Genomic DNA, 26,173 nt, shown 5'->3' with positions numbered 1-26,173 from the left:
CTGAGGAGTGATTTTGCAATGGGAATCTGACAACTGCTGTGCACGAAACCCCCTTCTGTTCAGCTGATTTCAGGGAGCTTAGGAAAAATGAAGCATGGATTTAAACTGAAAGAGGGTAGATTTAGATTAGGGATATTAGGAAAAAATTCTTCCCTGTGAGGGTGGTGAGGCCCTGGCACAGGTTCCCAGAGAAGCTGTGGCTGTTCCTGGATCCCTGGAAGTGTCCAAGGCCAGGCTGGACAGGGCTTGGAGCAACCTGGGACAGTGAAAGGTGTCCCTGCCCACGAGGAATGGATGAAATGATCTTTAACATCCCTTCAAACCCAAACTGTTCCACGTTCCTTGATTCTATGACCGATTAAGCATTATGATTCCAGGAATAATAATCCCCATGTTATTTATTTAAGCTTCCCAGAAAGCCTCCAAAGAACCCAGACAGGGTTTCCTATCCATGGCTAGCATTCACCTTGCCTGCACATGAAGTCATTGCCTGTCATTCCCACCTTACCACTGCACCCTGCTTTTCCAGGAACCTCCCACAGAGAGTTTTCAGGCAGATAAGGATTGGTTTTTCTTGAGCAGGAGCCATGGTGTTTGTACAATAGCAGTCATCACCACCATCTCCTGTGCCAATGAAGGCCACAAGCTAACTATAGGATGCCTGAGGAGCTATTTCCTGCTATTCTTTCACTTTCCACCAGCTGTTGTTGCTATTATTTAACTTACTATTAGTTTCATGTATGATGCAGCATCAAGCAGTTGTTCTTATTAAGGAAAAATAATTGGCTGTCTGGCCCACACTTGGATGAAAGCTCATTTCTCTCTGGGGAGTTTTCAGCATTAGTTCATCTCCAGCAACAAAAGCTGTGATTTTAGCATCCTCCAAAACACAGGATCACAGTAAAAGTGGAAATGGGGTAGTGAAGGAAAGTTCTGAATTAAAGTTCTTCATATGGACAGTTAGCAGGACGGTCACTTCTGTGTACAAAAAAAATCTAGTAAAATAAACACACCCTGCAAACTTCCTGGGCTCTAAATCATCCTGCTAAATTTGATTATCACTTAAGTGATTTAGAAAGCAAGATGTTCTCTGCGTTATGAGAGTTTATTCACAATGTCAGCTAAAACTGATAGACACTGCAATAATTCAAACCAGAGGGTGGGGGGAAAAAAGGAGTTATGAAAACTTGGCTTAGGCTGGAGACCAGAGAAGAAATTGAAGGAAGAGCAGCATTTTTGAGGGAAGGGCGAATTGAAGGAATGAAGTTTTGAAATTCCTGTCTTTCCTGCCTCCCCAGTAAGCAGGAGAATCCAATGTTCCCTGGCTTCATGGGGAACAAAGCAGAGCTTGAAGCTTTCAGCTCAGCTTCTCCCACTGGCTGTGGTTCCCTGGCTGCCCAGCCCGAGCCCCGGCTCTTGTGCACACACAAACCAGCCTGTGGCTTGCTCCAAGCTTGAACCTGCTGAAAGAAAGGCTCTCCAGAGTGCTGGGACTCAGCACGGAACCCCCTGGATGTCAGGAATGCCAAGGCTTGAGTGCTGAGCAGAGTCTCCAGCCCTGCTCCTGGGAAAGGCAGATTGCTGCTGCTCCACTCCAGGCTCTGAGTTAAACCACCTGTGGGTCTCTGTCCCTTCTGCTGACCCTGATGCAATCCCTGCTCCAAAAGATGCACATCCTCTCTGTGCCTGCTGCACAGGGCTGAGTTACAAATGGGAATGAATTTTCCAAGCTGGTGTTGACACCCTGGAGGGAAGATGGCACAGCCTGGCAGCAGCCAGCACAGCAAAGAGGTGGCAGGAGAAGATGCCACCTCTCCTGTGCAGGAACTGCTGAGGCACACAGTTCCACACCAAATGCCTCAGGAGACTTCCAGAAAGACTCCAATAATTAACATTGTGAAGTTAATGTGTGTCAAACATTTCAGATATCCAAACTGTAAATGAGGAACTGTTAGGATTTTACTTGGAAAAGAAAAACAATAGAGGAAGATTTATTCTGTATTAATGCTCTAGCACATTTCCTTACCTATCTCCCTGTCCAAGTACTTTTTTCAGTTCAGTATCCCATCTGGGTTCAGCACCATCCCTTCTGTATCCCATTTACCTCTCCTTAGCTTCCAACAAATTTTGAAACAAATCAGCAAAAGTGGGAGAGGCTCTCAGCATTTTATGTAGCTGGAATAAAAGTGGGAACAGAGGCATCTGTGTGATTTCCTTCCATGCTGGTGAAAAAATCAGAGCGTGAGAGTAGGCTTAGAGGCATGGCTGCCATGCAGGAGGCACAGGAATGTTTGTGGGAGCCTGGGCAGCTCTGAGCCTGTGCCTAAGATTTCCTAATTGCCTAAGATTCCCATCAGCTGCTCCAATCCACAACAACAACCTCAAGCCATAGCATGGAAATACTAAAATGTCTGGACGTTAACTAATAAACTTGGGAGAGAGAAAAGAATTTCAAGTGCAATCCCAGGAAGGGTATGAACTGGGGACCCTATCTTTGGGTTATCTGGGGATCTTAAACCTTCAAGAAAGGAGATTTACACTGGTCCAGAACAAGATATGTGGACCCACTGTGTCCAGCTTCAGAGATTTAAATACCTCAGATGTAAAGTCTCTGGGAGTTTGTGTCTTGGTCAAGAAAAAGGTCAAGAAAACTCTACAAAAGCTCTTTTGTAGCATTTCTTCCAAATTTTCTATCTGAGACAGGGAAATGGGCAACCTGATTAATCTGCCATCAGAAATGTCTTTATTAAGATGCTCGGGAAGAGCCTGGCAGTGAGCATGGGTGGGTACACAGCTGCCAGCCCAGGACATGCCCAGGTGTCAGGGGTTACCTGCCAGCCCTGGCACCAGCCCAGCCCTGACTTCACGTCCTGACTGTTCTCCAGAATGGGAACTGCAGGAAGCAAAGGCTGGCACTGCCAAACTCAGCTTCGTGTCTTTTATTGTAAAGGTCTGACTCCTTTTTCCTGCTGTTTTTAAGTGTGGCCCTTTGAGCATAATTGAATGAGACAGAAGCAAAAATTTAGAGGTTTCTGCTTTGGAAAGAGATGTGACGCTCATTTATTGTTAACCACAAAACATGGGCCCCTTTTCTTTCTTCTTTTTCCTCTTTCTTGGTGTCAACTTCACAGCTTCTGTTACTTCAAAACAACTTGGGGTTTAACAGAACCTAAGACCCCAAAATATCCTCATGAGCGTGTTGGGATGCCCCTGCTTCAGGGATTAGGGCCACCAAGCATCCTGAGAGTTCAGCTGCCACCAGAGCAGGGCCAGACAAGCAGAGCCTCGTTTTTACCTGCATCAAACACCTCATTTATTCCACTTTTTATAACCCCTTTCCACCTCCCACACTGTGTTTTCCAGCGGCTGCAGCAGAATGTCCCTGTTTTCCAGAACATTTCTCTGCAGATGAAACCTGCTGTCACCTGGATGAAAAGTGAGATTTGAAGTGCATGATGTCAATAATTACCAAGTTCATGCAGTTTTGTTATTATAAATTTGGGGTGGGTTGTAATGATGGTCTTTTGTCACCTCTGGCACAGCCCAGGGTCACCCTTGTCCTGAATTTTTCCTTTCCCAGTGGTGCCTCTGAGTCATTCTGAGCACCCAGAAGAAAATAAATCAATTTTGGCATCTAGTGATGGAGAATCCTACATGTCCCATCCTTAACTCAAACCTTCATGAGGTGTATTATAGTTATCTACTTCTACCATTAAAATTTTTAACTGTGTTTCCAGTCCAGATTTGTCTGGATGTTGTATCTCCTTTTGATATGCAAAGGAGAATCCCATTCCTAAATGAATTTTCTTCAGATTTAAAGGTGATCGGCCAAATAATGTTTTTAAGTAAAAATTAAGAATTTTGGACAGCCTATGATGACAACAGGGGAAAAAATAGGACATTTCCATATTAGTGCTGTGTCCTCAACAGTGTCCATTCCAAAGTCAAATAGTGATGCTGGAGCAGGATAAAAATTCTGCAAATGTGTGGGCCAGCATTCATCTACTCTTGTGATTTAAAGAGTCACCATTTCCTGAGCTATGAAAGTACCATAAAATAAAACATTTCTTGGATGTTCTCTGACACAAGCAAATCTTTCTCAAAGTCAGTGGGAGACTTTCCACTTCCATTAGTGGGCATTTTGTCAAGTTCTGACTTCTTTTTTTTTTTAAGTGAAGCTCCAAATCCTACAAAAATTTGAACTTTATTGCCTATGGAAGAGAAAAGCAGCCAAAAAAACCTTGTATGGAAAGAAACAGCAAAACAAGGTTTCCCCAAACAGCATTCACTGGTAACAATACAGCTTTGTGACTGCTGTCATTTTTTAATGTATTTCCAAGGAAAAACTAAAGGAAATGTATTATTTGTCCGCATTTCTGCCAAGAAGGCAGTTCCCAGAGCATACATTTAATGACAGCATCACAGGAAGACAATTTTTCCCATCTTTTTAAGCTCCCTGTCCACTGCAAAAAAAAAAAAAAAAAAAACAAAAACAAAAAACTATCAGCAGGAAGAAATCCCACACAGAAGGGGTGGGGGTAAGGACACGTCTGATGGAAGTGAAACAATTTTTGGAGCTGAGCTGGTTTGAAAGGGCTCTGGTGAGCAGCTCGTCATCTACTGGAGATTGCCCAAATCCAAGGTCTCACTGGAGCTCATCAAAATAGGCTGTCCATGGATTCAGCTGGCAGGACACTGCCAAATGTCTGCCCCAGAGGAATTTCTCAGACCTGCTGAGATCATGAGGTTTTTTCCCTTGGTTTGTTTGGTTTTGGTTGGTGTTTCTTTTTTTTTTTTTTTTCTTTTTATTTAATGGGGGGGTGGGGTGTTGAGTGCTTTGTTTTTTCCCCCAAGCTGGAAATGAAGAATTTTATTTCTTCAGAAGGAGAATTTGCAGAAGGACAGGTTACCTGGGCCCTTGGCCATGAAGCAAAGCCAGGCTTGAGCTGTTCCACAGCACTCAGTGGAAAGTGGCAGTGATTCCTGGTGGGAGATTAAAGGTGATTTGGAGTGAGGCAAGGACCACCCCTCATGCAGCATTTCCAGCTAAACTGAGGTAGAAATGTCTGCTATAAACAATGTTATATATTTAACCTCCCTTGTACTTAAAACCAGGCTTGAAAAAAGGTACTGGTGGAAGAAGAAACACCAACAAATCAAAAGTGGCAGAGGATAAAAGGTGGATTTTGGAGAGGCCTGAACAAGAGGGCTCCTATGGAAGGGCAGACAGGGCACAGCCATTCATGAGCTCACAGGAACTTTCTCCCTAGCAAGGGAGGACTTAAAGAGCCAAATAAGTCCATGAAATTCACACAGGGCCCTCAGGGATGGAAAAAATATTACCTGAAGAGACAAATTCCCCAATCAAGACCACAAAAGCCCTTGAAATTATCACATGAGCTGGTTCAGACTCTCTGGCAAGACTTGTGCAGAGCAGCAGGATCTGATAAATCACAAGCCACTGCTGTGCTGCTGATGCATAGAAAAGAGATCCATCAGGGACCCGTCAGAATCCGTCCAAGACAGATTTGTGGTCAGACAGGACTGTCTGACCGAGACTGGACCTTGGCAATGACCTCTGCAGGGTGCTGGAGAGAGCCAGGGACTGTGCTCTTGATGGAGATTTCCTGGGGGGAAATTGGAGAAACCATTCTGCTAACCTGGTGGAGCCCAGTTGTTCCTGCATGGGCTTCCTCAGGAGCTGCTGTTTCTGCCCTGCTTTTGGCTAAACACTGCAAAAGTGCTTCCTAACTCATGGCAAAGAGCTTTAAACTGAGTGATCACCACTGACTCACTCAAAGCAACACCGTGGCTTCCAATACCAAAGAGGATGTAGAGCTGGAGGAGTCAGAGTTTGAAGGGCTCAGTGACTGCTGTGATCAAGGGTGTTGGAATTTCTATTGGGAAACACAAAAAAATGCTGTCAAATCCACCACCCTGCTAAAGAGAAAGGTCTCCTCCCTGTTCCACATGGATATCTTGATGTGGAAGAGTCAAGGGAGTCTTATAAAGTGTGCAAAAAATGGGTGCAAAAGCAACAGAGGAGCATCTTGGAGGCTGGGGAGAGGAGAGGTAAAATAAGATCTGTCAAAATTAACCCAGATGGAAGTTTCAATGAGGAAAACAGTCTCAGATGTTTTCCAGCCACAAACACAGAGAGGGAAAAAGTGTTGTGGTGCAGTTAAAACAGAGCAGAAATCAGAGAACTGAGGGTTGCTCCCAGCCTGTCACCCCTCCCCAGGGCTCAGCAAAGGACTGCTGCAGAGCCTGGGGGGTGGAATGAGGAGAGGACATGGAAAGGATGGAGCTGAGAGGGAGTCACAGCTGCAGCATCACACAGGGAAGTCTACAGGGATGGGCTCAAACCCTGAGGGGTTTGAAAAGCCCAGAGAAACTGCACCTCAGGAGCGTGGATTTGTAACCCCTGAAGGTGCAATAACTGAATTTAGGGAATGCAGCAAGGAGAAAAGGACAGCAAAGACACTGTCAGGTCACTGAATCTGAACTGACAGCAAGGCAAGCCTTCAAAAGCACTTCTTCAAGAAATATTAAGACATTGTGAATCAGGCTTTGCTTCTATTCTTTTTTCTTCCAAGAAATGGGTCCCAGCTCTTTTTCTGGCAGGACATGAGTCATTCTGCCCACCCTCAGTGAAAGCCTGTCCTGTCTGTGTGGAAAGAAGAAAGCCCCTGGCACACAGAGCTTTCCTTCCTGGGCATCCTCTGGGTAACACACTTGGAGCCTGAGCTGCCATGCATTTTTGGCAAATGACTAATAATGACTTGCAAAACTCACTACTATGTTTTTCATCACAGCTGCTCTGGGAATACATTTTTGGCACTCAAAGCACTGCTACCATCATGACAAAACCAATTACGCTAGTTAAAAGAAAAAACAGGCCAAAAAGATGTAAGGTTATTGTCAGGGTAAAGGCAGGGGAATTATTGAGATGAGTTGTCTACAAAATAGCTTTGAGAGTTGATTTCTTATTGTGACATCATGAGTTAGGCTGGCTCAATTATGATGAGTGATAATCATGACAAAAATTGCTCTAGCTATGGCCTTGGGAGATGAAAATTGAAGGGAGGAATTAGCAGGGGGTTGAGAAAAAAAAATAAAATTGTCATCTTCAGTATATATTAAGCCAATAGCAATTGGTTTAAATTACAGTGTGAGAGTGGAGTAGCATGAAAACTCCACAAAAGCAGGACAATTATTATCTTATGGTGTGCATCTATATAAAGTCAGGCACCTGAGGGAGGATTAGGGCTTAAAAGGTCCTGGCAGTGCAAAGAACCCAGAAAAAGTGAATCTGCCTGGTCCCCAGGCAGAGGCACATTTCAAATTGGAACTGCATTCTTGAGTCTTACCCTCATCACAAAGCATTTTCCAGAGATCTACCTATAAAACTGAAGGATTTTTATGCCTCCTTAAGTGCTCAGAATCACATAGAAAACAGAAATCTGTCTTTTTTCTCCTGAATTTCCTTATTGTAAAGCTATACCTGGACTTTAGGTGACCTCCTGACACCGTCCTTAGGATGCTGCAGAACTGTAATATCCTCACCACCTCCCTTTTGCTTGGATAACTAAGCCAGCATCTCCCAGTTCCTTCACATCTCCTTTCCCTGGGGCTCTGTGGCTGCCGAGCATAATCCAGGTGGGAAACCTGACCCCTGGAGGCTCCCTCTGCCCTGGAATTAGGGGGCAGCTGGGTGCTGAGAAACCACCTCTGAGAAAAGGGCTGAAAAACAAATAAAACCCTGCGAGAGCCAAGGAAAACTGGAAGCAACGAGATGATTTGTGTAAACTTTAAATTGAGCAAGTTTCATGGAGGGGGCTCGGGTTACATTCTGCGGGCAGGGAGAGGCAAACTCCGGCACAGCAGCGGCGGCTTCAAGGAGAGGTTCTGTCCTCCCCACCTCTGTGCCACCCTCCACACCATGGAAAAGGCAGGCAAATGGATCCTTTCAGGTTTGCTCTATGCTAAAATGAAGGGGGGAAAGCGCCAGAATAATCTGAGTTTTGCCTGTCAGTCCTGAGCTGCTGGAAACAACCGAGCGCTTGTGACGGGCACAGCGGCACGAGCAGGCGAGGAGCATTCTGCCTGCTCTTGGCAAGGCCTCCAATCTGGGAGCTCCACTTTCACCTGGGGATCACACGCGAAAGGAAAACACACTTCTGGGTCTTGCCGGACATTTTTTGCCCCAGCATAGGTGGAGGGCTAAGGCACAGCTCCCCTGCAGACCACCCACCACCTCCTCACAGCCAGCGCTTGTTCTCCTGCTGGTGTCTTTGGGACACTCTGGTGTGGCCAGGGACCAAGAGCAATTTGGGAGCCAGAAAAACATAAACAGCTGCAGATTTAGAAAACAAGAGATAGAGATTTTTGTGATAGAGCTGTCGCTCCAAAGAGTGAGACATAACTATAAAGTCAAACTGGAAAACCTGTCTGGCTCGGGAGCGTGGAAAATGAGCTGAGGGCAGGAGTTATGCAATGTGGCAAGATGTTTATCACTTCTAGGGGTTTTTCACCTCTTTCTTTCCTCTGAAATTGAAAATGAGTGTTAGAAAACAGGCTGCTGGGGGTGAGAGAAAACTGGGACACTTCACTTCTTGGGCTGACATTTCAAAATCATGACACAGCAATGATGACACTGGTGAAAATTTTAAAGGATCCTCTGGTTTGCTCTTCTCTGACTACTTTCAAGGAAGATTCAGGTGAGACAGTGGTGAGATAAAAGGGGATAGACCCTGTCCCACCCAACAGCTCATCGATATCAGCAGCTCCTTGATACCAACACTAACAGAGTCAGGGCTCAGCTCAGGAACAGTCTGTGCCACATTTGGCGTCATCAGAAACCTCTCCTGTCTCCACACTCAGCAGCACCTCAGAAATGCCTTTCCTAGGAGTTTAAAACCAAACCCAAATGCTGCAGCCTGTCCAAATCCAGAGGAGATGACAGCCGAGGTGTTCGGGAAGGAAAGTCGGGAAAAGTTCACGAGAAACGCCTGTGGGTGGTAGAGTGACGTAAGCCTTTAGGTAGCATCCAGCATTTTGAGGTCAGCCATCCATTAACTTTCCATTAAAAACCTGGCAATGTACAGGTCTGAGCATTGCAACACCCGATTTCTGTGCACCAGAGAGGGTGTGCACCCACGGGCTGCCCCTGCTCCCCTGGGCGCGCAGGAGCTGCTCGGGAAGTCCAGAGCCAGCAGCCACTCGTTCCTGGGAGAAATGAGTCAACACTGGGGCCAGAGACACATTCCAGGGTCCAGGAAAACAACTGGAACCTTGAGTGGTCTTGCAACATCCAGCCACTCAACAGAGTGAAGCAATCACTCTGCATGAGCTGGTCTTCAGCTCCTTTCAGCCACGCTGCAGTTCCTGGGAGCAGCCTGGACCAGAGTTGGCTCCCTCGCGGTTCACGGGTGCTGAGTGACCACCACTGACCTCTCCCAGCCCAGTGCCCTCTCCCAGGGCAGTGAGCTGTGTGCTGGGCACCCCTAAAATGCAGAAAAAGCCCTCTCTGGCTGCTGTGTGGGCAGAGAGAGGCAGTGCAATCTTGCCTCTGCAGGGATGCAAAACTGCTGCCCTGGGAGGAGGAGCCACCTCCTCGTCCTCCATCCCATGTACACCAAAACAGCAGCAGCAGATTTGCATTTCTGACACTTCAACAGTTACATTAGACTTGGCTGGGTTTTTTTCCTTTCTCTTGCAAGCCTGAAAAATGTTTAGAGTCTAAGGGAAATATTAAAAAAAAATTGGAATCCAACAAAACCTAACAAAAGTGAGTATAATTTTTCCATGCCAAGGAGGGAGGGGGGTTTAAACAATTCAAGGCAAAGCTTTTGTAGTTATAGTCATACATTTATATCGCAGAAAAAGTGGTGAAAAACAAGCATTTCAGAGGTAAAAGCAGCTCAGCCCTAGCAGGTGTTTTACGATGTTAACAGTGCCAAGTGAGGAAAACATCTCTCCATTACAGATGCAATTATCTGTTTGAACTGAAAACACAGACTTTGGAGAAAAAAACAACAAAATGCTTGACTTCCAAAATATTTAACTTATTTTGAGCATTTGACCAGTAGGAGGGAGCAAAGCAGGGACAAAACCACTCGTGTGGTGCTTCCAAATGTACATATACTATTCACGCTTTTCATAGCTGAGTGGTTAACAACAAAGACAATCACATTCTTGCTACAGCTGATTAAACAGTTGATCCCAGGGACCCCAGGCTTCTCAGACATGGTTGTTTGCTGTAAGCAGAACCAGCAAAACAAAAACAAGGCTGAAGAGGAGATGTTCATCTGCTGTGGATCGGGTTCAGGACAGCAATCCCAGCCAGAGTCCTGCATAAATATGAAACACGTCCTGTTTACACTAAAATTAATGCAATTTAGCCAGAACTTTGCAGGGCTGGGAATGTGGAGGTGTGGCTAAATTTCGTAGCTGAGCTGGGATCTGAGTTGTGCTTCTCCTGCTATCATCAAAGAGCTGAAGTTGCCAAGTCCTGTGCACAGCACTCCTGGATCCCTGCTTTGTTTATGGGTTAATGTCCCAGTGTTCAATCCATGTTTTCTTGGCTGTACATAGAGTGTCCCACCAGCCCAGCTGGGCAACTTTACTCGATGTCTTAAGCACGCAAACAGCTCTCCATTTGGAAAAGCTTTGATTCCTGTTGAGCCTGTGAATAAACACATCACCCAAGAGTCCATTCTCCACCTACAGCTGCTCCCATGGGGCTTCCTGAATTATGTTACATGGAATATCTGACTGGTGGAGAAATACATCCCGTTGAACTTAAATGATCTGTCCTTTCAGCAGGCATACACTCATTCCTAGTTACATACCACAAATTCCTCACAAAATTATGTTACATCCAGCTTTGTTTTGCGTTTTTGGAAGCACTGAATGTTGTCTCCTTAATATGCCTTTGTGAGAAACAATTGCATTTGTATTGGCAATCCTTTTTCCTAAGATATTACTAAATCCCCAGTCCTCTCCCTGTGGAATGACAAGTTGGATAAATAAGAAAGCTGGCTTCTCATCACTTTTTTGCAAAAGAGGAAAAAAATGTACTTTACTATGTGGCATAAGAGACACTATTTCCACATAACAGCAACCCTCTCTCTGGAAAAAAATAAAAATCCTGCAAGCCTTTCACATTTTAGCCCAAGCAGATTATTTGCTCCAAAGCAAAAATGTTCAAAATGTTCTAGAACTGAGTCCACTTTTGATATTCAATATTCATTAATTACTTTTGCCCCTGTATTGTTTTTATTACAGCAAATCTGAGAGCTGAACCCAGCTGACATTTTTTTTATCTCCCCAGTGGTGTAAGGACTATAAAAAAAAACCATTTTCCATATGGATAAAGAAGCTCCAGTAAACTGAAAAGTTTACAAAATGAAAAAAAAAACAAACAGGAGAAGCAGTAAGGGAGAGCTGTGACCACCACAGAGCTGGAAACTTGGAGCACAAGACCTGAAACAAGGTCCCCTTGCAGGAAGCGTATGGAATTTGGAGAAGACCACCACAAGCACAAGCCTAATATCCCTAATATATCTCATGTTATATATATATATATATATATATATATATATATATATATATATATATATATATATATATTTGACAGCAATGTAATAACCTTGGAAGAAATGCCATGTTTCATTTCTTGGTGTGTGTGGAGAGGAAACTTTAGCAAGGCTGAAGGGGTTTGTTCTTGATCCTGTACTTGCTAAACTTGAGACCAAGTTGGTCCTTCCAAGGCTTGGCCTTAACCCTGAGAGAGGAGACTGTTCTGCAGGTCATATTCACCCCCCACCCAGGGCCATGATCTGCAGGGTCTGGTGTCCCAGGGTTTGTGATTACTGGAGTTTTTCCATAGTTAAATGCCTCTGAAGCTGCAACTCCATTTTATATTTAGTTAATGGAAACCAACTGGAAATATTCCCGTTGACTCCCAAGGGCCATGCCTCAAAACATAATGTATGAATGGAATAAACCACCCTGTTAAATCACCAGAAGTCATGGACAGACTCATTCCTCACCCCTAAGCCCCTGTCCAGATGACACAACTCCTCTGCAAGGGAGGAGCAGGAGGAGTTAATCCGGGGACTAAAGTCTGGGCTGCTGAAATGCAAATTTCACACTCCCTCCAAACAAACACCTCTGGATGTGGGAAAAGGGAAAATCAGAGCAGGGTCCCCAGGGTCAGACCAGAATGATCCTGTGACAGCCCTGCAGCAGCCAAATCTTCCCCTGCCTATCCCAGAGAGTTCTGGCTACATAGGTATTGAGGAATGTGCAGGCAAGAAAAGGCTGCCACGGCTCATTAGAGGGCAAGGATGAGGAAAAAAAAAAAAAATCAGAGCATCATTTAGTTTGGAAAAGACCTCTGAGATCATCAAGTCCAACTGCTAGCCCAGCACTGCCAAGTCCACCACTAACCCATGTCCCCAAGTGCCACATCCACACATCTTTAAAATGAGCTTACTCTGGAAAAGTTGGATTTTGCTGCCTGGGATACATCTCCATACACTCAGCCCAGCTCAGAACTAGAGGGCCCTGCAGCTCTTGGAACCTTCTGCTGCAACTTTCCATCCAAAAGCTCCACGTGGACTCACTTGTAAATGGCAAGAGATTAGAGAACTTCCCGTCGTCATCACTTATTCACCAAAAGTTTGGAAAAATCTTTCTTTCCGCAGGAAAAAAAAGGAAAAGGGATCAGATCTTGAGGGAGGGGGAAAATAAAATGTTTATGGTGTGCATTACCTAAAAAAATAATTCATATGATGAATCTTTATCTTAAAAGCCCTGGACTAAAAACAAATAAATGAATCATTGAAATTATTGTGGAAACAGGCATGTTTCATGTTATTTATGTGCTTAATGTTCCTTTTAGGGTTAGGTATTTTCCTTCCTATAAAGAAAGGCAGTTTTCTTAGCATTGCTGTGAATACCAATGTCAAATTCTATTTTAACGGTGTTCAGTGATGCATGAACATCCCAAAGGCAGAATTTTAAAAACTCTAAAACCATTTGTTAAAGAGCAACTAGACAAATTGAGCAGTTCTCTTCCCCTGCAAGCTTTAGAAAGACAGGTCAAAATATGGCTCCACATGGAGAGTGCCTGAGGAATATTTTCACTGACTTTACCTGAACTTTGGATCAGACCCACAGAAGTATTTTCGTGTTGGCAATTGGTCTTTGTGAACAAAATTATTGAGAGGATTATAAGAAACCCAAGCACCTATTAAATGGGCAGGGGTTTTCCAACCAGACAATGTGGTACATTCTCCAGAAACCTTGAAGCTGCCACTTGAGGTGGAAGATGCCTTCTGCAGCAAGTGAGCAGCAGTGGTGGCACTCCAGGAGCTCCTAAACAAAGGCAGAAGATCTGCAATTTTTATTTTAGGAGAAGAAGAAGTGAAGAGAAGCCTGCTATGAAAACAAAAGGAACTGAAAGGACTGTCTCAAGTCCAACCATGTCTTTTGAGAACATAACCAAGACAGTATCTTTGCTGGTTCTTTCAAGGTTACCTGATCCAATTGTTCCAAGGATATCCCTCTTCCCTCTTCTGATGGGATATTTCTGGCTTCATCCTTGTGTATTAGCTATCCAAAGAGGAATTTTCTTCCTTGATTCCCATCTTCTCACCTCTTTTCTTTCTTTATTTCTTTTCTTTTTCACTCCATGTGACACACCAAGAGTACAACACCATTTATGTCCCACCTGACCTCCAGCCCACTGAGGGACTCACACACAGAGGCCAAATTTTAAGCACACAATTAGTATATGTGATTTAATGGATGCATTTCACGAGTTTAAAATTGCGTATGTTTTAGAGCACTGCTGGTTCAGGGGGTATATTCCTGTATTTATGTTGTAGCTTCAAATTCTTCATAATTGCACTGCCCCTCCTGCTCTCTTTAGATATTTCCCTCTTTCCTCTGTGTCAGGAAAAGTTTTTTTTCCAGTTTGTTCACCAGTTTATGACAACACAATCTCCGTGGTGTTTCCCTCGGCAGCAGGCCTTGGACTGAAATTATTGAAATAATTGAAATAATTTATTGAAATTATTTAATTATTGAAAATTGAAATTATTTGAAATTGAAATATTGAAATTATTTAATGGCCTGATCATTAACTGATTACAGTTTTTGGTTGTGTGCACTTGGTGTCCCATGGAACATGAACCCACCAGAGCTGAAGAAGCCCATCTATTCCCAGGATAAGGAATCAAAATTTCTAAGGACTTAAGAAGACACTCACTTCCCTCTGCTGCCATGATTCACCTGTGATGCTCCTCCAAGGAATACCTGCAGGGAGCTACCAGGATTTTCCCTCAGCCAGTCACCACAGGCTACATCTTTCCCACAGAGTTATTAGAACTCTTAATTCTTTCATTACTTCTTTTTGGTTATGCTTTGTTTGGGGTTTTTTGTTTTGTTTTGGGTAGGGTTTTTTTATTTTTTGTGTTTGGTTGGGGGTTTTTTTGTTGTTTTTTTTTGTTGTTGTTGTTGTTGTTTTTGTTTTTTTGGTTTTTTTTGAGGCAACAGCAGGTTTTCAAAAATACATTTAACTAAAAAAAAGGAAAAATCACTGGTAAAAGTGTTTTAGGAAGTGGAGGTGATGGCTTACTAAATCTTTTCCATGTAGCAGGAAGCCATGTGGTTCTAAAGAAAATCAAAATACAGATGAAAAAAAAAGTTTCAAGAAAATCATAAAAAGAAAATAAATGAAATAAAATTAAAATCCCAGTCTCCCCAACAAGGTAAATGAGGGAAATGAATGCCACCTGGACTGCAGCAGGTATTGGCCTGCTTGAACTTTCCACAAGAGGAAAAGAAATTCACTTTTCTCCCCTCCTGTGTCCCCACTTTTCATCCATCTTAATTTGGCCACATTATTTTGTCAGCCATCTGCCCGGCTCCAAGTCAAATAACCTTCCTCCTTCTGCAGGATACCAGGGATCCATGCAGGGAATTCAGGCTGTGGATCCGAGCGCTCCTGGCACCTGGGATGGACAAACCTGAGTTTAAGCCTCGCTCAGTTCAGGTTCATAGATCCCCCCCCCTTTATAAACCTGCTGAAATGCTTTGAGTAGTTGAAATTAGCCTTGTAAATACCCCGCTGCCGTGCCCAAAAAAAGCCACGGAGCCTTGATTCCCTCTGAAATATTGAAGCATTTTGATATTTTCTTAATGCTGCTGCTGCCTTTCGAGGAGCAGGTGGCCTTAGCACGGATTAGTTAAACAAACACATGGAAAGGAAGAGTTATTCTGGCAGAGGGGGGGAATGGAAGCCAATATTTCTTCTTACTGAGGTCCAAAGTGTGTGCCTGTGAACCCACAGGCAAAGTGTGCACAGGAATTTGTCACTGTTTGGTGTGTGACATGGTGACAGGGATTTACCAGCTCAAGGGGAAAGTAAAAACAAAACCCCATCCAGAGGCAAATCCTGGCTAAAAGACCAGAACAAATTCTGTCTTTCCCTCAGGAAGATTCTTGTGGAGACAGGAAAAAAATAAAAATAAAATAAAAAAATAAAAATAAAATAAAATAAAATAAAATAAAATAAAATACAAAAAAATAATAAAATAAATATAAAATAAAATAAAAATGAATAAAATAAAATAAAATAATAAAATAAAATAAAATAAATATAAAATAATAATAAATAAAATAAAATAAAATAAAATAAAATAAAATAAAATAAAATAAAATAAAATATCTCTGGCAAGCGACAACGACTGAAGACACAAAGTCACTGTCAGGTGGGAGGGAGATGCAAAACAGTCACTTTTTGATGAGAATAAATGGAAAAAATAGTTATTTCTGCAACAGTGAGCAGAGAATTAGTGCCCAAACATTAGGATCCACTGCCTAAAGCATGAGTTATCAAGTGCTAATGGTTTAAAATGATTTTATGCACCTTCTTGAGTCTTTTTGGGGGGGAAGGGGAGGGTGGGAATGGAAAGGAAACGGGGAAAAGGGAGAAATAGGTAGTAAAAACATCATGAGAAATATCACAGTAGCGAGGAGAGAAGGCAGCTGAAAAAGTCAAGGATAACTGAAGAAGCACATGAAGCATGACCTTGAAATGAGACTGATGAAGTGAGTTTTTTGGGTTGAGTGCTGGCTGGAAAAGGGGAGTTGGACCATTGCCCAAGGAAACTGCCTCCTGCTATTTAATTTCTAATGAGTTCAGGGAACAAGGATTTTGCCCGGGCTTTGAAATAAACAGGATTGTGTTAAAGAAATACTTGAGACCATCATTAATATCTACTTCTAGTGGAAAAAAAAAGCCCTGAGACCCCACATCCTGGATAATCATTGGGGTCAAAAAGGTAACATCAGATGAATTTCAGTGCTATACATTTTATTTTGTAGGGCCAAATAATATTACATCTTTGCTTCATGGATCTTCAGAAGAGAAGAGTAATTTCTAATAAATTATTATATTAATTAATTACATTAATAATATTGTTATATTAATTAATTATTTACTCTAGGACTTCACCATTGTAGTTCCTTATTTCCCTTCCTTCCTGTGCCAATTTTTCCATCCTTATAATCGTCCTTCCTGTTTATGCAGTTCCATATGCACAGTGGCTACTAAAAGTCAGCTGTTAAAACTGTTTACTGCAAATATTTACACTGTGGCTATTACTGAAGTCTGTATCCCTGAATGGATGATGGATAGCAGAGGGGTCTAAGCCGAGAGACACTGTGGGATAAACAGGGGAAAGTCATGTGTGCAGTCTGGGAATGTTGCTTCCCACTCCCTGGAAGGCAGAAAGGAAAGTCATGTGCCTGGGACATTTGCTCTGAAAAATGCTGAGAAGCACAAGGTTATTTGCTGATGTCCATGATCCAGTTTGGATCTTCTTTTCTCCAGGGAATCCAGCAGCTCCTGGATGAGCCATGGAATCCATCACCTTCTGGAAAGGATGGATCCTAGGTGTCCCTGTTCTTTGTGTCCTTTCAGAAGGAACTGGTGTGGCAAAGCAGATTTTATCTTGAGAAAGAGACACTGAAGAAATAATGAAATGCCCTCCAAACAGCGAATTATTGGGGAAGAGCAGAATTGAAATTATTTGGGAAGAGCAGAGATAAGCAGGCATTTGATGCCAGTTAAATGTTTGCTGGAGTAACAGTTTGGGCTTTGTTAATGGGAATTTTTCCACATGGTGCTGTCACATCAAGCTTCAAAGAGGAGTCACCTACACAGCTCTTCCAGCCAAGCCTAACAGTACAAAAGGAGTTGGAAAGGTGACATTCCCTGGAAACCTCTGAGTAGACAAGTCAGTATATCTCAGCACAGAGACTGGCCTCATCTCATGTCTCTAATCAGAGTTGTGGGAATTATTTATAAATCAGGATAGCACGTAATCCCAAAGCACGTGCTTGAGTTCCTTGTTTAAGCCCCAGCCTGTGTTTAGATGCTGTTTTGCAGGGCTGGGCTCTGCTGATGACCCAGCTGATGCACGTCACAGAGCATATCCTACAGGGAAATAACTTGGCAGTTTACTCTGGATTTAAGATAGGACTTGTGAGCACATGGAAAACACTGCATGACTTGTGCCTGCACGACGTGAGGGTTTGGGAAATGTTCCACGTGTTACTAAACCCATTCGAGATTCTGAACTCTGCCTCCTTTGTTTTCATTCTCATTCCTAGAAAAATGGAAAATCCACAGGGAGATGACCAGGCTAATAAGGCTGATGAGTACCTATTCTTGGGGATTCATCCTGGAGAACATCATTTTCCCTGATCAACAGCAGGCTGGAGAATAAAGTCAGGTATGGGTTCCTCTGAGACATGAGAAGCAGAGGAGCCCAGAGAAGAGGAAAAAGGAAAAAAGAAAATAAAGCAGGGGGGAAAAGGGGGGAAAAATTACCTTCCTTGAAGGGAGGAGGAACCACATTTTGGTGTAGTTCACAACCTGACCTGTACCTGATGTACAGCAACGTTCCCCTTCCATGTATGCAGCAGCACACCTGCAACTACAACTCCAAAAATCTCACTTTTGGTGCAAACGCTCTTCTCTGCCAACTGCATATCCATAAACCTGTGTTTTCCCCCATCCATAAACCTCCATGTTCCTCCTTGCTGCCCAGGTGCCCCTCTGATCAAAGGGAAAGCAGCTCCTTTTTTCAATGCTCCCTTTCATTTGGCAGAAGCGCCTTCCTTCCCACACCAGAATTAGTATCTGCACAGGTATTTTTCCATTTGTAGCTCAGCCTTCTTTGTGGGAAAGTTTATTTTGCTCAGCCCAATTAGCCACTGCTGCAAATGGTCTCTTAATGGCAGCCAGGGTGGGATTAGTCATTCCCAGGTGGAAGGTTTGCTCGGTGTGGCACCTGCCTTCTGCTGCACTTTACAGGAGGAGGATGGAGCTGATGGTACCATATTTGATCTCGCTCTGTAAGGTATTTTATTTCTGCTGGCACTCCCAGAGCTCAGGTTTGGATGTGTTTATGACACAGCTTGATGTTAATGTGAGTTTTCCACGCTCTACCACTGCATTCTCACCTCTCCTTCCTCCACGTTATTCTGCTCTGATCTGCTACTTGTATTTATCTTTCCCCCACCTTTTGGCTTTATGGCACATGGAGAGCAACAGGCAGAAGGATCAGGGCAGAAAGCTGTCTTCTGTTTGGCAGAGAGCCCAAAAATGGGCTCAGAGCACCGCAGGCACACGAGGTTTTATCATCCAGGTCTCACCTGCCCTCCCCAGCTGCTGCTGGAGCATTGCAGCGGGCAAGGGGGAGCTCCCTTTTCCCTCCGCCCTGAAACAACTAATTAAACTGAAAGCCATTAATTTCAGCTCGGCAGACCCAAAGCCTTTTTCGGGAAGTGTTTTCAGGCCTGGCAGATCACCCTGACCCCGGTTCAGACGCAGGTGTGAAGGCAAGAGCTGCGTGGGCTTTCTCCAAAGCCACTGCTCACCCTGGAATGTGATGGGGAATCCAAGGACAGCTTCCTGCAGCCTCCTAATTCCCTGTCTCTCAGTCCCCCCCTCAAACAAAAGCAGCAGCGGCTCACAATGAGTGCCATTGAAGAGATAACCACCTCCACTCGCTGGTATTGACTTTAGGGAGGCATTTCCTCTATCAAGAATGAGCCCCACAACAAGGTATTTGTACCTGGCTGCAAGACAAACTTGCTTTTCACCGGTGCCTGCTGCACATACCGCACCGAGGTGTTGGGAGGATTAATTACTTAGCTCACGCAGAGGACTTTGAAGATAAAATGTGCCAAGTAATTACTATGTGTTTTACTGATTTGGGCATGCACGGACATTTTTTTCATAATGGTTTGTTGGTTTTGTTGAATGGCAGTCCAGGACAGAGCTGCATTTCTTGCGAGGTTTCTTTTTTAATATTATTTTTAATAGGATTTTTAATTGCAGTATTTACTTTAGTCACCTATTAAATAGCTAATTACTTGTGATCCTGTTTAGGTTTGTGTTTAGCACAGACAACAATTACATCTTTTCTCCCACAGCCCACAGTTACTGCACTACATGCCAGGCTTGATCTATTTTTTTCCCCTGTAAACATATGACTTTTTAACTGTAATAACTTATTTTCGTGCTTCTCTTCCATAAGGTGGAATGAATCTCCGTAAAGGCTCTGCTTTATCCACAACAAAGGAACCACGGCCAAAAGCTGTTGTACAAACATGGGAGATTGATCCTTTTTGTCATTAAAAGGTGTAAATGGCACGTCAGTGTAAACAGGAGAAACAACGGGGTAGGGAAGGAAGATGTTTGCAAAGTTGGGTGCCCGGCTGGTTGTGACAAGGTGTGGGTGATGCCCTCTTGGGAGGTCACCAGGTTTTCCTCTCTGGAGAATGAGCAGGGAGACTGGTGGCTCTCACCCATCAGAGCTTCATGACAAGCACTGATAGGAGCAGCAGCAGGAAGGTGCCACACAGGACCCTCCAACCAGGGTGACCCAAAAATCTCTCTGAGAGCCTGCCTGGAGGAGAGGAGCCCCAGCAGCAACCCCTGCACCTTGTGTTTAAACCACCATTACCACTTCCACAAACCCCCAGTTAAATAAAAAGGCTTCATTAGATAGAATTTGGCAGATTATTTCTATTCTACTTCCTCACCGCTTCAGGCCAGCACTAAGCTCCTCTGCAGCACTCAGGAATTTGTGAAAAGGTCAAGCCTCGTCAGAAACAGCCACCAGCAACAACCAGACAGGAAAGGTCTCCTTCCTTGTCTGCCTTAACCTCCTTTTGCTGCTGCAGGAGGATTTCTAAGCTCAGCACCTTAGAGCAGATTATTTTTTCTGCCTGTCCTTAGTCTCAGCCTCTGACAGGACACCCAGCCCTGCAGGCTGCACTGAAGACCTTCCCAGGAGCAGAAAGTGAACATTAGATCTCTTTTTGATGAGATGACCTGTCTCTGTGTGTGTGCAGCCTCTGCCCAGCTCTTCTCTCCAGTCTGAGCAGGCAGAGCCTCTGTCAGCCCCAGGAGATGTTTTTTTGCAGCACATCTCCTTCGAGCTATAATCCGAAATAGCGTTAGCAGATGGAAACTCTGGATTTGCCTCCCTGTGATGCCATCCAGAGGCCAGACAGCTCCAGGGGGGGACCTGCCACAGGCACAAAGGGAGCTGGGATCTGAGGGCTCATTCAGCCCTGCCTCTGTATTTACTTTTCACAGGTTTTATGGCAGAGGCTGTACATTGCAGCAACCCTTTTTTTTTTTTCCTTTTTATTCCCCAGGAATTCACAGCAGGTGCAGGTTTGCGGAGGATACTTGCAGGAATAAGTCAGGCTCCAGAAGGAAAAAACCTCCAACCATGCCTATCCTGCTGTCTCCAGCTGAGGTCAAGGCAATCCAGCTGATTATTGGATACACTAAAATTCTTCACAAGCACGGGAGCCCCTCCAGGAATCCTGCAGACAGGTTTAGCAGTGCCACGCATCCCAAAGCTTCCAGGGCAGGCAAGCGTCAGGGATATCATGTTTTTCCAGGCAGAGTACTGAAAGTAATAGAAAAACAACTGTCTCATTGTTTAGAGCATCCCTAAATATTGCCAGTAAAGATCTGGTCTACTTTCCACAGTCTGCGGCTTTTGAGATTTTTCCACCAGGGTGATTTATTTCATCAAAACAGCTCTTGGGCCACCAGCTGTTAAAGCACTTGTGGAAAGGGCCAACTCCATTCTCATTCCTCGCTGCAGGTTTCCCTTAATAGAATCAAACTGGATAATAAGTGCTAATACTGTGATACAGCCCTCTGTACTTTGACCTAAATTCTCCTCCAGCTCCCAAGGGGGTGGGCACAGGGAGAATGCTGTAAAATTTCCTCCAGTGCATGGACAGGCAGGAAAAAGCCATACAGACAATCCTCATCCCTGTGTTTTGGGAACACTTTGAGGTCTAGGCTCTGCTGTATCAAATTCTGTGCAAAATCCTATCCAGTACTCTGATCCCAAATTGTTTGAGGTCTGTAAATATCCAAACAGTGCTTGGTCCCAGAGCCAGTTCTCCAGAATGACCTTTCACTGCTGCATGCAGCCAGATCAGACAGTCACAGCTGGTTTTTTTTTAATAAAAAGATAAGACACGGCGCAGTTTTCTAAGTTTGGTAATTGCACTGCCAGCTTAAGCACCCAATAAGAAAGCAAATATCACTGTGATTAATTAATATCACTGAGGGGGAGGGTTTTATTTTGTTGGTTTTTTTTTTTTCCTGAGAGATTATCAAGAAAAGTCAGATTGGTGTAAACATCACAAGTATATTTTGCTCAGGTTCATTTGGCAGGTCAGGTTCCAGGGAAATTCTCCATTTAACTGCTCTCATTGTTACGTAACCCAAATTGTAGTTTTAGACAAATGAGCCACATGTGCTTCTCTAGGACACGCACAGAGCTATATGCTTGCATGCTCCAAGATGTGTGGAGCAGAGCAAAGAGGTCCAGGAATGGGATCGGGGATGGAATGAGGTGACTGGTTCCTTCTGGTCCTAATCCCAGCAAAAACACATGTTGTCGCCGAAGAAACTGGTCCAAAATTACTTCTCAAGTAGAAATGGGCATCCTTAGACTTCAGGGTTAAGGTTTCAGGGTTAAGGCTCCAGGTTGTGGGGAAGGGGGAGGTTACAACCATTGTAAGGCATTCCCACACTTCCTCCTCCCAGGTCAGGGACAGCAGGAGTGGCAGCACTGACCTCCAGCATGGCTCAGCCTGCACTTCCAGAGGAGTTCTGGCAGCCAAGAGGAGGAAGGAAGGAATGCAGGCTCTTCCAGTCACCAAGTTAATGGGTTTCAATGCATAATTAGTGTCATTCTTGAAAACCCACGTCTTGTCACCACTCTAAATGTGTTTAGCTTCTGTTTCCTCATTATTTTAGGATCTCGTTTTTCCGCTAGATTAAGGAGATGCTTTTGTTTCCCCCCCCAAAAAAAAAACCCTCTCCCATGTGGGTGTTCACAGATGATTAAGAGATGATTGGAAACCTCTTGGCCTGCTCTTTGCATTAAATATTTGCCTGAGGAAGGACAAATATCCACTATGCATTTTGGAAGTTTGACAAAATCTGACGCATTGAGCAGAGACTAACAAATCCCTGATTTGTATCTCATCCTGGGTACCACAATTCTTTGGAACTACTTATGCATAGTGATCACGAAATGAATTAAAGACTAATTTTCCTATATTGCCATAGAAATTTTGAGGGATTTCAGCCCAAGCACCCCAAGAGAGCTAGTTTAGATTAGTCAGGGAGAGCAGGGCTGCTCCCTAATGGAAAAGCCAGGAAAACCAAGCAGCATCCCAGCATCAGGGCAAAATGCAGGCAACCCAGCAGCTCAGGCTGGGCTGAGCTCAAGTGGGGACCTCTTGCTATCATTATTAGGGAAAAACAGCTGCCTTGAGATGTGAAGTCAACTTTGAGTAAGTTGGTGGAGAAGATCTCTTCTCTTCACTTTCTCTGTCCCTATCAGAGAAAACCCATTTCAACTGGTGTAGTGAGAAAACACGATTTGACATCTCTGAATCTAATCAAAACACATTATTCTTTTTTTAAACACCACTGGCATGTCAGGGTACATGTCCTCCTGCAGCCACAATAGTTTCCAAACTCCCTGTGCCTGCAGCTACTTCCAACCCAGCCAGAACGTGCAGCAGCTCATGAGCCTTCAGGCACACCACAGCTGGCCAAGCTGAGCAAAAGGGTTCAGCTCCACAAATACAGAGATCTAGAGTTACACACTACACGTTTCTTATCCCATTTTCTTTTTGATTTGATTTTTATTTGCAAGCCAGCACAAATGCAATGTTCTGCGGAGGGACACACTCTCTTTCCCCTGCCTTGAGACAGACAGAAAGACTTAGGAAATGCCACAGAAATAAAATCCACACAGAAAATGCAAGAATTGAGCAGTTCAGCTTTCAAGAGTCAGATAATGGCAAACAGAAGGTTGAACTTTTCCCCTCGTGTGCATATGCATCATGATTCATTGCATACTCCTCTTATGCTATTCCTCAGCTATTGCAGCATGCCATAATTTGTCTCCAGAGGCAAACAGTAGTTTGCAGAGCTGCATACTTGTCTCTGTGCGGCGGGGCAAGGCTGAGTTCACAGCACATGCCCAAGGCACTGCACACCACGGCAAGCGTGCTGCCGTCAGGGAGAAGCACAAGAGCAGGGCTGCTCCCTAAAGGAAAAGCCAGGAAAACCAAGCAGCAGCAGCACAGGAGCAGGGCAAAGGGCAGGCAAGCCTGTGGTGCAGCTCAGGCTGTGCTGAGCTCAAGTGGGGACCATCAAAAGTCAAGGTGAGGCAGGTCAGGGAATGGGTCAGGTTGGAAGGGACCACAGTGGGGCATCTGGTCCAGCCTCCCTGCTCAAACAGGCTCATCCCAGAGCACAAGGCACAGGATTGTGTCTGAGGAAGACTCCCCACCCTCTCTGGGCAATTGTTCTAGTGCTCAGTCACAAAAAAGTTTTTCCTCATGTCCATGTGGAGCTTCCTGTGCATCCATTTCTGCCCATTGCCTCTTGTCCTGTTGCTCAGCACCGTGGGGCAGAGCCTGGTCCATGCTCCTGGCACCTTCCCTTCAGATACTGATAGATATTGATAAGATCAAGTTCTGTTAGTGCCCTCAAGGCCCCCAGCTGGGCCATGGATGCCAGTGAGACAATTCCATGCCCTGAAACAATTCCCTGCCCTGAAACAATTCCCTGAGGTACAAGGGATGTTGCATTACAAGGTGGCTGAATTACACTGGATCAAGTGGCCTGGCCATGGCTAAGCCAAAAGCTGCCCCACACACCCAACCATGCAGGATTTGGCCTTGTGAGGTCAGAAGTAGTGGCAGGTTTAGTCACTTCTGGCAGCAACTCGAGTGCAGCTCCTCATCCCCAAAGCACAGCTCAGAAAAAGCTCTGCTAGAAAAAGAGCCTGAAATCATGGCTTTGTGTCCGTGTATCCACATCACCGCTTCATCCCAGCCAGTTTGGACCAGTGGAGTCTGGCAGGCTGGTACTGCAAATACCTCTGAAAAACATCCCTGAGCTGCCTTCTGAAAGGAGTCCAAGCCCAGTGCTGGTGCTGCTGAAGTCAGCATAACCCTGAGCTCAGGCAAGAGCGCTGCCTGTGGAGCCTGCCTGTGCTCTGGACATGCTTCCCAGCGCTGCAGGCTGAGTAATCAGCTATTCCCATGCAGATGAGCCCTGGGAGATGAGCAGCAACCAGCACTGGGACCCGGAGTTCTGGGAAGAGCAGACCTCTGCTTTCCCAAATATCTCACGGTGGGAGTGATGCCGCTCGAACCTTGCGAGTCATAAAAAGTAATGGGAAACAGATGCTGCTGTACCTTAGATTAGAATCTGTGTTTAGATTTCCAAGATAATTTTTATCTCTGATACTTTGGCTAATGCAAGGCTGATATGATAAACGGATTTTTTTGTGGAGTCTGAGAACGGTGTGCCTGCTTCAGAACGCAACCTGATCCGGAGTTGTCTCCGGCAGGGAGACAGAGAAAAGAAACAGAGCTGGCCTGGATGAGGGTCGGGGTGGAGGATGTGTCACAGGTAGGAGGTCAAACAACCCTGGACTGGAGCTGGAGAGGGAGGAGTCACATCTCCCCTCCCACCTTCCCCATCCCACCGGGCTTCTTGGTGGCAAGAGGAGCCTTCCCTCCATCCCTCCCAGCAGCCGTGCAGCCTCCCCAACCCGTGTCTCAGAATCTTCAAATCCTAAAGGGAGTGGGCTCAGACACCCAGTACACTGGCTTAAATCAACCACTGATGGAGAGAAGAGGGTACCACATTCCAACAATCCGTATTTCCACTGGCCTACAGTACCAGGATGGGGTATAGACCTCCCTGTGCATCCTCATCTTCCTTAGCTCAGCTGAACCCTGAAACTGAATTTTTTCTGAATTTTTGAAACTGATTTTTTCCATAAGTTGTCCTCCCATATCCCTTGTCCTCATCACCTCTCCTGAGGCCAGGCACAGTTTACTGTCATGCTGTGACTTCTTTTTCACTGTCCCCCTGAAGCAATGGCCACAAAAAGTCCATAAAGCCTTGTCTTGATGTGCAGCCAATGGGGCCAATGGCAAACGCACATGGCAAAAGAAAAAAAAGGGGGTAAAGAGTAAGAGATATATATATTTTTTTTAAGATAATTTTTTCATTATTATTTTCCAGCCTGAAAACTCTTGGCAGAGTAAAACTCATCAGATCCTTCTAGCATTGTAAGCAGAGATTATGTAATATTTACAGTGATATTAATGCAATCAATCAGCGTCAGCAAGTGGAGATTTGGGAGCCAGCTATATACACGAGAGAAAAGTGGGGAAAAGGGAAGCACAAAGGGGTCCCTGTGATGGCCAGGGAAAGATGCCAAATAATTTCACTGCTTTCCAAACTAATATGTTACAAAATAACACAATCAGCTTTGGCCCAGTTCATTAAAAATAATTGACTTGACTGCTCGGTGACTTCCCAGCAGACTGGAGATGCCCACGAGCACCCAGGCGTTCCCATAAACACCTTTCCTCCTCCCATTTGAAGGAAAAGGCTTTGCCCAGCCCTGCTGCAGCTCAGTTCCAAATGATGTCAAAGGAGCCCTTGTTGGACCTTGGGCTAGTGGGAATGGTGAGAGAGTCGTGGATCAAGAGCCCTCACTGA

General features: G+C 44.6%; 1 long non-coding RNA gene across 1 annotated transcript; it reads right to left on the bottom strand.

Moving 5' to 3' along the window:
* Window positions 1-3,525: 3,525 nt before the first annotated feature.
* LOC135304160 (uncharacterized) lies at window positions 3,526-6,925 on the bottom strand. Its single transcript, XR_010365607.1, has 3 exons — window positions 6,796-6,925; window positions 4,911-4,983; window positions 3,526-3,598 (listed from the first exon to the last, which is right to left on the bottom strand). It is a non-coding gene; the product is annotated as an uncharacterized LOC135304160 (long non-coding RNA).
* Window positions 6,926-26,173: the final 19,248 nt, after the last annotated feature.

This window comes from Passer domesticus, chromosome 7 (assembly GCF_036417665.1).
Source record: "Passer domesticus isolate bPasDom1 chromosome 7, bPasDom1.hap1, whole genome shotgun sequence".
Classification (NCBI taxonomy): Eukaryota; Metazoa; Chordata; class Aves; order Passeriformes; family Passeridae; genus Passer; species Passer domesticus.
The sequence above is the reverse complement of the archived record's forward strand: the minus strand, read 5'-3'. Positions and strand labels throughout refer to the sequence as shown.